The sequence below is a fragment of the Primulina tabacum genome, chromosome 16, assembly GCF_025594145.1.
Source record: "Primulina tabacum isolate GXHZ01 chromosome 16, ASM2559414v2, whole genome shotgun sequence".
In the NCBI taxonomy this organism is placed as follows: Eukaryota; Viridiplantae; Streptophyta; class Magnoliopsida; order Lamiales; family Gesneriaceae; genus Primulina; species Primulina tabacum.
Window position 1 is genome coordinate 23071682 of NC_134565.1, and position 11898 is coordinate 23083579.

Below are 11898 nucleotides of genomic sequence, written 5' to 3' on the forward strand. Positions count from 1 at the left end.
GTTTTTGTCATACACCAAAATTCTTGGGTAATAATATTTTCTTATCAATTTCCATCTTTTTGGTGATGGCTAAACCCAGCTGCAAAACTATTCAATACAGTGAATTTTATAGAGATAAGTAAGAACAAAACATATTTCATTAAGTAAATGAAATTACAGTTGTAAACAAAATAACCAACTAAAAGGATACAACAATTAATGTTTCTTTTGACCTGAAATATACAGTGCTTTGTCCCTTTCTTCCTTTTCTCTCAATTCTCTCATCACAGATAATTCTGCTTCTTGAATGGCCCTTAGTCGCTCTCATTCCCCCTTTTTGACATCACCATGAACAAGGAACTCCATAATTTCTGCAAGCTGAGCACCTTGTGTATCGATACGTCGTTCAAAATTTGTTTGAAGATGAGTTATTTGTTCCGAGAGGGCAAGGCACATGTTAAGGTGTGCAAAATTATGTCTGTCTTGCCGGAGGGAAACACTCGTTTGCAGTGGCAGAAAAATCTTTGCATAGATTAGACTTTATTGTTTGAACAGCCTCCTTCAGATCAAAATGTTTGCGATTAAGAGCTAGAATAGATTGATCCATAGTGATAAGTCTGGTCAGAATCTCCTATTTACAGTTTTCTTCTGGGAATTCTTGTTCTTCAAGTTCACTTTGATCAGATAGTAACCTGTTCTTAAAGGAGACTAGTTGAGAAAAGGATGCTTTACTAGCCCATTTTGTCGGCTCATGCTCATGGAGTTCAGCTGTTATGTTCTCAATGATTTGATCAATATCATCAGTCGAAGTAGAGGGTTTATAGCCGGTGACTTCTGGTACATCTGGTTTTGCTGATAGAGGACCAGATGGAGATGGAGGAGAATAGGTAGGCATGGATGCCATGGTCACTTCGTCTTTTTGTAAATCTTTGTGGGAGGTTATCAGCGGTTCTTGGAGAGAGGCTTGATGATGATCATCATTAAAACGTAATTTTGGGGAATCGGATTTGTCTTTAAATGTAGCAGCTTCATCAAAGTCAGAAAAAAATTGTACTGTCTCATCAATAGAGAGAGCTTGAATTTCTGAAGGGTCAACCGGAGGCGGTTGAGCAGATACATTTGTGTCAGAGACTTTATGCGAAACAATTAGGAGGTCTGGAGCATCCTGTTGACACGGTTGTTCAGCAGTGGGAGTATCCTCTGGCATAAGTTTTTCAAATGGTGGTAAGGTGTTCTCCTCAATCCTTACCAAAACGGTTTCAATTGGAACCTCTGACGAGGTCGATTTAGTGATCTCTTCAGAAGATAAAGAGGGGTTAGTCTGATCTGTGGGTTGGGCTTTAAACGCTTCAGAGCTCAGTTCTTCATGTAATTTTAGTTTGGAATAATTCTTACTATGTGCTTCATTGTCTGGAAGTTTAAGTTCCTGCCTCATCTGAGCAACTATCATTGATAGTGAGAGAGCATCCATTTCAAGCTGGGAGATTACCGCCGAGTCATCTTTTGGAGTTGGGCAAGTGGAAACGAAGTTGTTTCGTCTTAATTGGATCAGTGATCGAAGAGCACTTTCTTTCATCTGAATTTCCATAAAGTCACGACGGTTTAGAGCGGTTGGTATTTCGGATGTTTCTGTCAAATCTAAGATGGACTGTTCAAGCTTGGCAGCAGCTTTGTTCTTACCAGTTTGAATCAAGGAGTCGAATGTGGTGGTTGTTCGAAATTGGACCCATTGATCAAACATCTCCATTTTCTTCTGAACAATCTCATTGACTCGTTCACTGGTTAGAATAATGGTGGTATGAATGGAGTTGGCCTTTAGTGGTTCTTCAATCAGAATCTTTTTGCCCTTGTCTGTTAGCTGGATGATCGGAACTCCAGAGAAGGAGGATTCAATGTTTGATTTAATAATCAGAATACCTTTGAGCTTTATGGTGGAGACTTCAGGCAGTGGAGGAGGGACTAGTGGTGCCGAAAGATGCTTAATCATCTTAATCTTTATTGGTTTGGGCTTGTCAGATCGTTTCTTTTTGAATACTTGGGACACAGGAATGTCGTCCCTGGATTCATCATCTGAGCTGGATTTTAGGACCAGCTTTCTCTTGGTTTCTTTGGGAGTTGAAACAGTCTTCTTTTGCTTCTTTTGTTTCACGAATTCTACCCCGGTCTCTGTTTTGATGGAGACTATCTCTTCATCATTTGGCCGATTTTTCTGGATGAATTTTTCAACCATTATCCAATTGAATAGCTTGGTCTTTCCAACTTCAGTCATATCAATCGGTTTAACCCTTGCAGCAATCATCATATGGCAGATTTGAACCGCAAAACCTTGAGATTGGTTTTCTTTCTTTATCATAGCCACCAGTGTTTTGAATAGAATATCAGACCAGTTGATCTGCAGATTTGATGAGATGGTAGCCATGACAAGAAATTTTTCTAACGTTATCTTGTCATATGCACCAGCCTTGGCAAGAACTCCTTTCGCCACGATATCAGCCAACAATCTGAATTCAATCTTTAGATCACGTTTTTGACATGTTGGAGAGGAAACCAGAGATTCGGTGATTGAGAAATTGCTTCTCCAAGTTTCAATATTTCCCTCTGGAAGTGTGGAGAAATCAGTAATTCCAGCAGCTGGTAAGTGGAACAAATCAGCAAACATCTTTTGGGTGAATTAAAGATTTTTTTCCTTGAACAGCACATTCAATTTCTCCATTCTTCATGTATGCAGAGTCGAAGAATTCCTTCAATAAAGTGTCGGAGTATTTGTCATTGCATCCCAGAAAAGAGTGAAGCTCAGAGGATTCAAGCATAAGAAACATAGCTTTCATCGGCTTGTTGGGCATGGCAAGTACTGATGCAAAATTGATAGCAACTGTATTTTGTGCAATTGAGGCGGCCATACTCTTGATTGAAGAAGAAATATCGAAGGAAATACCTGCAAGAAGAGCTTAAAAGCAAATTTCGTATGAAAGTAGCAAGGTGAGAATAAGAACGATGCAAATTTTGAATGTGTATTTTCGGTTCAGAGAGTCACAAATCAGTCCACGTGGAGGACTGTCAGTGGAAGGATATATATTTTTTAAAATTTTGAAAAGTTTTGGACGGCGGTAAAATGATTAATTTCAAATTTCAAAAAAATAACCGTCACGTCAAGCAGGGCAGACGAAGAGTTTGAGTAATTTTTACGAAATGACGTGGAGATATGGTGTCCCAAAAAAAAAAAACTGAACCAGATGAATAATATGATTAGAGAGGGAGCGGTTGAGAAGTCTATTAAATTATTGACTTTAACCAATATTCCCCCTAAACATGTGCATAGAAAGAATTCTTGGGTGATGAACCAACGGTAGCTTGACAGATAACTCTTCATATCCTTGTGTCAGACATAATGATAGAGGCTTTTCGGATGGTTCTTATCTATAAATACAAGTAGAGGGGTTAGCTTCATAATCACTTGAAACACAAAGTAGATAAAACAGGATGGATAAGGGAAGAAATTCAGCCGAACCTGATTCAGTCAAGGAGTTCATGGAGTCCATTGTGGCCTCCAGCAAAACTGCTATAGAGGACAATGTCTTGGAGAAGACACTGTCAACCTGGACGAAAGTCCAGGAACTTCAGTCCTCCCATGGGGAGAGACTTGTTGCTACCCCCAAAGGGGTGGCAACTTTGAAGAAATACCAGCGACGTCTTCGCGTTGCTGATGCTGCAGACGCCTTCTCTGAGAAAGGTGTCTATCTCCTCATGCTCCTGAAGGAGCGGAGGACTATGAGGCGGATTTCCCACTCATAGGAGTTTTTACGTACCACCACCGGAGGGTTGACAGCTTGGTTGACCTTCTGGAGGATGGCGATCAAAAAAGAAATATATGTTGTACGCGCCCGCCTGAATTAATAAAATTTCATTTTATGTATTACTGGTTGTTTTTTGTCTATCTATTTTATTTCCTGCATTACAAGCTGGATACACAAAAATAATCATATCAAGATAAATCGATTAAACCAAGCATATTTTATAAATATGAAAACTTAGCCTCTGGTAACGGTTTCGTGAATATATCAGCTGCTTGTTGATCCATATTCAGGGAGAATATCTTTCTTCCTAACATGTTCTCGGATGAAATGATGTCTGATATCAATGTGTTTTGTCCGAGAGTGCATGACAGGGTTGTATGTGATTGCTATTGCATTGGTGTTGTCGCAGAAGATTGGAGATTCAGTAGCTTGAATTCCATAATCTCTCATCTGTTGTTGTATCCATAGCATCTGAGTACAACAGTTCCCAGCCGCCAAGTATTCAGCTTCAGCGATTGATGTAGCAATAGACGTCTGTTTCTTGTTAGCCCACGATATTAGTCTATCACCCAAAACTGACATGAACCGCTCGTGCTTTTTCGATCGATTTTTGCATCCGGCATAGTCTGCATCTGAATATCCTACAAGATTAAAACTTGAATCTTTGGGATAACAAAGACCCACATTAGTAGTACCTTTAAGATATTAAAATATGTGTTTTGTAGCAATAAAATGAGATTTCATAGGTTTAGCTTGAAACCGTGCACATAAACATACAGCAAACATAATATCTGGTCGACTTACGGTCAAATATAGTAAGGAACCAATTAACCCTCTGTACATCTTTGTATCCACAGATATTCCCCCTTCATCTTTGTCCAATTTGATTGATGAACTCATCGGGGTAGTAGCTTGAGAGCAATTTCCATACCAAATTTCTTTAGCATATCTCGAGTGTATTTGGTTTGATAGATAAATATATCATTTTCTGACTGTTTGACTTGCAGTCCTAAAAAGTAATTTAATTCGCTCATCATGCTCATTTCAAACTGCTCCTGCATCATCTAGAGAATCTATCACATAATTTAGGGTTAGTTGATCCGAAAAGAATATCGTCCACATATATTTTTACAAAAAGTGAGTGATCATTTTTTGAAAATTTAAACAGGGTTTTATCAACCGTTCCAATTGAGAAACCATGCTCAAGCAAGAATTTAGTTAATGTTTCATACAATGCTCTCGGTGCTTGTTTTAATCCATACAATGCTTTGTCTTGTTTGTAAACATAATCAGGATGAATGTGATTAACAAAACCAGGTGGTTGCTCTACATAAACTTCCTCATTTAGCAACCCTATTCAAGAATGCAGATTTAACGTCCATTTGAAACACTTTGAAATCCTTAAATGCTGCAAAGGCCAGAAATATTCTAATTGCTTCTATTCTGGCTACAGGGTAAAACGATTCATCAAAGTCTATTCCTTCCTCCTGTCTATAACCTTGAGCTACTAGTCTAGCCTTATTTCTTATAATTGAACCGTTTTCATCCATTTTGTTTCTAAATACCCATCTCGTGCCAATAACATGAGTATTGTCAGGCCGATAAACTAGATGCCAAACTTTACTTCTCTCAAACTGGTTAAGTTCTTCCTGCATAGCCTCTATCCAATTTGTGTCGAGCAATGCATCATCGATCTTCTTAGGTTCTATCTGGGAAACAAAAGCAGCATGCATAAATTCATTGGTCATTTGACTTCTAGTTCTGAGAGGAGCAGTAGGGTTACCGATGACCAGCTCGAGTGGATGATCCTTTTTCCACCGGAGACATGGTCCATATGGATTTGACTTGGTTGGTTGAATGATATCATCTTCTTGCTCTAGCCCCCCCTCTTCTATTTGTATACTTTGCGGTTAATAGTTGTCCTCTGGTTCATTCATCTGTTGAGTTTGTTCTTGAACGGTTGGATCTTGCTCCAAGATGTGTTTACCTATTTTTCTCAGATCTATATTGTCATCACTACTATCTTCAAGGTTAGTAGCGTCAAGTTTATTAATCAAATCATGAATGCTGCTACTACTATTGTCATGACATATGGATGATTCATTAAATACAATATGTATAGATTCTTCAACAGTGAGATTTCATTGATTATAAACTAGATACGCTTTACTCACTGTTGAGTATCCCAGGAAGACACCATTATCAGCTTTTACATCAAATGTGGTTAGTTTTGTCTTGCCATTAATATGAATGAAACACTTACAACCGAAAATGCGAAAATATCCAACTTCTGGTTTCTTACCGGTCCAGATCTCATATGGAGTCTTTTCATGATTTTTATTGATCATAGACCAATTTTGAGTATAACAGACTGTATTGATGGCCTTTGCCCAAAACCATTGAAATACTGGATTCTACCAGCATGGATCTAGCTGCTTCCTTTAACGTGCGGTTCCTTCTTTTAGCTATTCCATTCTGTTGAGGTGATCTTGCAGCTAACAATTCATGCTTTATACCATGATCTTCAAGATAGGATGATAGGAATTGGTTCAGAAATGCAGTTCCTCTGTCACTTCTGATTCTGTTTACTGCTTCAGTTTTCTCATTTTGAAGTCTTTTGAGCAGCTTGATTAGTTGAGTCGCGGATTGATCCTTGGAGTTAAAGAATGTTACCCATGTAAATCTGGAGAAATCATCAATTACCACAAGAGTGTATTTCTTTCCCCCTAATCTCATCACCGGTATCGATCCAAACAAATCCATATTAAGAAGTTCCAGGCATCTTGCTGATGAGATTCTTCCTTTGTTCTTGAAGGTTGAACGGACTTGTTTACCTAATTGACAGGCATGTCAAATTCTATCTTTGGCAAAGTCAATGTTAGGCAAGACAGATACCAATTTAAGTTTGATAATAGTAGCAATGGATTTGAAGTTAAGATGATTGAGTCGTTTATGCCAAAGCCAATTTTTATTACCATTTAAGGCAATAAAGCAAGTAGTTGTATTAAGACAATCATCATTCCATTTTACTTTAAATGTATTTTGCTCTCTATGACCAGTTAGCATGATATTATCTGCGGCAGATTTAACAGTGCATATGAGTTTTTGAAACTCAACGGTGTAACCATTGTCACATAGTTGGCTTATTCTTATCATGTTATCACAGATTTTCTACAAGAAGAACATCTTTAATGATAATTTTTCCATGGATAATCTTACATTTACCCACAGCTCTACCTTTAGAATTATCTCCGAAGGTGATCGTTGGACCTCTGTCGTTGACTATTTCTGTAAAAGACTTTTGCTTCCAGTCATGTGTCTGGAACAACCACCATCCAAGAACCAGATGAATTCTTCCAAGTTCTTTTTCTTCAATACATGAAATTATTTAAATAATGAATTGGTACCCTTTCTTATTTGGGTCCTGAGCTTATTAGTCCTTTAGGAATCCACACTTGAGTTATCTTGAAGGATTTTCCATGATGTGTCCTAAGATGAGTACGGTTATGTGCATAATCAGGTGGTGTATGCAGTGTCTTTTCTTTTTCAACATGTTGTTTTGACCGTTTGTCATTGTCACTCAATCTGTATCTCTTTTGAACAGGTCGATTGTTGTAGTAATGGTTAGGTCTAGTTTTTGAGTGATATCCGGTTGAACCTGACTTTCTGCGGGCTAGTACTGAACCGTTTTGAACGGTTGTATTTGGCCTGCGTCTTAGCCATGATCGGTTGGATTTAGCACTCTCAATTTCGACATATCCCAAACCACATCGCCTTATGTTATTTTCAAGATTTACATTCTGAGTGCCTTGAACTTCAGGATTATCATGTTCATATACCGTACTAGATCTGACAAATTTAATTGGTTTAAAATGTCTTTCTCTAATAACGGTTGAGTTGGTGCTCCTGAGGTGCTGCATTCATTGATGCTATAACCTAGTCCGGTTTTATCTCCGACCGGTTTCTGCATCTCATGCATCCTGTTAAGAGAGGCAGAGGACTTGTTCCATGTGTTGACTGTGTTTATCAACCGTTTGTTTTCTTTTAACGTGGCATGGAACAGTCTGCACAGGTCATCATTCTTAGCCGCTAGCAGACTCAACTTTACTTTTAAACCATCAACATGTTTTTGCTGCGAATAGCTAGAGAGAGTCAACTTATTTTTCAAGTCTTGTTTTTCTGCCTTGGATTCATTGAATTGCTGCGATAGTCCTTTGAACTCATTTATCATATCATGCAGTGCCATGACCAAGTCTTCTCTTGTGAATTCAACAGAGTCAAAGTTAAATACCATTTCTTCTGTGGATTTTGGGTCTTCATTAGCCATGAGACACTTTGTCGTCTCATCTTCGCTTTCACTGGCTGATTCTTCAGAAGTGGATCTTTCTAAGACTGAGTCAGCCCATTTACCTTTATCTTCTTCAGCGACCAAGACTCATTGATTCTTCTTTTTGGTGAATTTTTGGTCGTCTTTAGACCGTCTTCTGTCAACTGGTTTCTTTTCCTCCTTTCTTGGCCTATTGCGTTCTGCAATAAAATATCACTTCTTTATACAGTTAAAACAGGCTTGACCATCATCAGTATGGTCCTTTTTGAAATAAGGTTTGTTCATCTGTGATTGATTCTTACGAATGAATTTACCAAATTTTTTAACGAAAAGGGACATGGCTTCATTGTTTGTGATTGATTCTTACGAATTAATTTACCAAATTTTTTAACGAAAAGGGACATGGCTTCATTGTTTAGTAGCTCAGCTGTTTTCTTACTTGTGGACTCTTCAACCGGAAGAGTCACTGTGTTAGCTGCCAAGGCTTTTGTTTGTTGGGAGGTGGATGGCTTCTCTTCAGTTCGTATTCCAAGCTCGAACTCATATGCTTTAAGTTCTGCAAAGAGATCATGGAGTTCCAGCTTGTTCAGATCTTTGGACTCTCGCATCGCTATGGTTTTTACATCCCACTCTCTGGGAAGGGCTTGCATAACCTTAAAAGCAATTTCTCGGTTAGAGTATTCTTTTCCTAAAGAGATAAGTTCGATGATAATACTACTGAATCGTTCGTCGAATTCTGTAAGAGTTTCTCTCGGCTTCATCTTTGCATTATCAAACTTTTGGATAGCAACAGTCAGCTTGTTCTCTTTGGTTTGATCATTTTCCTCACACAGTTGTGTGATTTTTTCCCATATTTCTTTAGCCGTGGTGCACGTTTTGATTTTGGCAAACATGTTTTTGTCTAGAGTCTTGTAAATAATATCCTTTGTGACGTTATCAAGATTTGATTTCTTTTTGTCCTCGGCCGTCCATTCAGATTGGTGTTTTTCCACCATCTGGGGAACACCTCCAGTTGTTGTTGCAGCTGTATTTACTTTCAGAATTTTCATTGGCCCGTCAGTAATGACAAACCAAATATCGTCATCTTGGGCTGCTAGATGTGCCTGCATACGAATTTTTCAATCATCATAATCTTCTTTAGAGAACATAGGAATTTTGTTGAAAGATGCCATGAGTATTTATAAGATATCAATGTTTGAGAAAACCACGCTCTGATACGACTTGTTGGGATCGGGAAAGATTTTAGAGGAGGGAGTGAATGAACTCTTTCAAATTTTTACTTTTAAAACTTTGATTCCAACCGTTTTTTAAGGGGTTGAAAATTCTTATCAAACGGTTGGAAATGTGGACCATTGCGAAAAATGGTTCACAATTTTCAATGACAGCTTAAAAGCATTGATAGGCTTAACAACAAAAATGAAGCTTGAAAAGTATGTGCTTGCGAGAAACAAATGACACAAGATTTTATGGATGTTCGGAGATTGAATACTCCTACGTCACCCCTTCTTCCTCTTCAGGAAGGATTCCACTAAAAGACTTTGGTTTTACAAATTTTTTGCAACAGCCCACTCCAATCAGGACTTATCATACTGTCTATTTTGGAACTCTTGGTGATCACTTTACACGTTTAGATTTTAAGAACACTTAACTCACAAGACACCACAACTTAACCAAATAACCAAAAGGTTATTGATATGAATAAACTAATTTAAGTAGCAAGAAAATGATCCTTGAGTGATCGAGTATTTTTCTGTTCAATGTGTGCTGATTGAGCGATGATTCAAGTAATCTTTGAGTGCGCTCTGAATCTTCAAAGTATGCAAGCATATGATGATTTTACAGTTGTGAATTGAGTAATTTTTTTTTCTTGAGTGTATCTTGCATACTTCTCTGTTAATATAGCCGATTGTTCCAACGGTCGGGGAAAAACAAGCAGCGTTAAACTTGAGCCTCTGAACAGATGTGTCGTTGTCATCTTTAAGAGCATTAATTGTTTTTTAATCGATGCATTTAATGTTCTTTTTGCTCAGCGTAGTTCTAACTCATATTTCTTGAGGAGTTCCCTTTTATGGTAACTGTTTTCAGCATCAGAACTTTGTAGTCTAAACTTGATCTTCCTTTTCTGGGATATTGAAATAAATGCAGATCATTCTTCGGACTAGTGTAGATATAAGTTGATTTTTGAAGCGGTGTAATTCTTTGAGTGTCCAGAACCGGTCAGAGAATGTCTTTCAATAATTGAGCAATAAATAGCTCTCTTTAATAATCCGGTTTTGAGTAAGATCATTCAAGTCCAAACTTATTTTTATCCAAAAGGTTGAATTTGTAGACGGTCTGGAATTCAAGCGGTTAGTCTTCTTGTTCTTTAGCCGTTTGAAATATATTCCAGTTACTGAGCTGGGCGGTTGAACTGATACATGTTTCAAATACGAAATACAGCTGTTTCCTGAATCAGTGAGGTGATGTCTTGTTTTTGTCATACACCAAAATTGGGTAATACTATTTTCTTAACAGATTCTAATTCTTACTCTTCCTCATTCAATTTATTTTGTACACTTTAATAAATTCAATTTCAATGAAAAATTTCTTTCCTCTGAATTTTTTGCTTTGACTTCACGAATTTTGATTCACTCTTTCAAACATTTGGCTTCCTCTTAATCTCAATGGTTGTTCTTGGTTTTCATTTACTATGTATGGATGGTTTAAACATGTTTTTGGTGAATCTGTTATTTTATTTCTTGACTCATTGAAACTTAAACATGTGTACACAAGTATCTAACAGTTGTCTTCTAAATATTGTCACATGTTTAAATACTATTTGACTTCAATGTCTTCTCCTTCTTGCATCCCTTACGAAGCACCCTTTTCTTCCCTGGCGTTCACAGACGATGGCTTAACCTTGACGGCCGATACAAGCACCGGCCAGGTTGTATTCTATGATGTGCGTGGAAAGCCACAGCCAATAACTGTTCTTCGTGCATATGGGAGTTCTGAGGTATTTCTCATTTTATAAAACATGTTTGAACTTTTTCTTATTTGCATATCTGTTTAGTACCTTTATGTATGCATTGACAATCACCATCATCATGGTGTGTTAGGAGCAGTCGCTAAAATGGCTATGGCCTATATTGAAAGCTGGAGGTTGGAAAAGGATTGATCTAATGTTGACTGTATATTTGGGCATGCCTGAGGAGATCTATCATGTTACTGTTATGCCATGTTATGACAAAAAACTTGAGGCTTCTTGTGATGATTTTGTGTTCCAATTGGACTTCGATGGTGAAAGAATTGCAGAAGTTGATTCCGTATTGACTACCATAGAAGTTTTAGATTTATTAAGGTTTGCTTTTGGTTGTTGCAGTATGATTTGTTCCTTCTATCTACTTTATATGTTCACTGAAAATTTATTGTTTAATTTTCGCAGTTGGGATCTGTTAATTTGACAAATTTATTTAAGCTTCAGAATTCATTGTCTTTCATGAATATATTCATGATACAAAATATTTCGATATCATGGTGTTATAATGTGATGAATGTTTAATATATTATGCTCATATATTCATGATACACGCAACGCGTGTGCCTCTGTGGCTAGTGGCTTGTTAAAAACTATGTCCGAGTCCGAGTCTGAGGCCGAGTCCGAGTCCGAGCCCGAGTCCGAGTCCGAGTCTGAGGCCGAGTCCGAGTCGTCAAAACTATGTAAACTTGGCTCACCGTAAAAAAAATAAATAAATAAATTGATTGTGTTAAGTTGTTAGTGGCTTGTTTGGAGATGAGTCAAAACAGATCAATTTGTAT

The 11898-nt window shown here is 37.7% G+C and overlaps 1 long non-coding RNA gene across 2 annotated transcripts in view; it reads left to right on the top strand.

Annotated features, from left to right (window-relative positions):
• LOC142529353 (uncharacterized) overlaps positions 1-11602 on the top strand; it is a 43777-nt gene extending 32175 nt beyond the window's left edge. The window contains exons 2-3 of one of the 2 annotated variants that reach the window (XR_012815884.1): positions 10986-11095; positions 11199-11602. This is a non-coding gene — a long non-coding RNA (uncharacterized LOC142529353). The remainder of the gene's footprint in view (positions 1-10985; positions 11096-11198) is intronic. The other variant, XR_012815885.1, reaches the window with a different exon arrangement.
• The last annotated feature ends 296 nt before the right edge of the window (positions 11603-11898 follow it).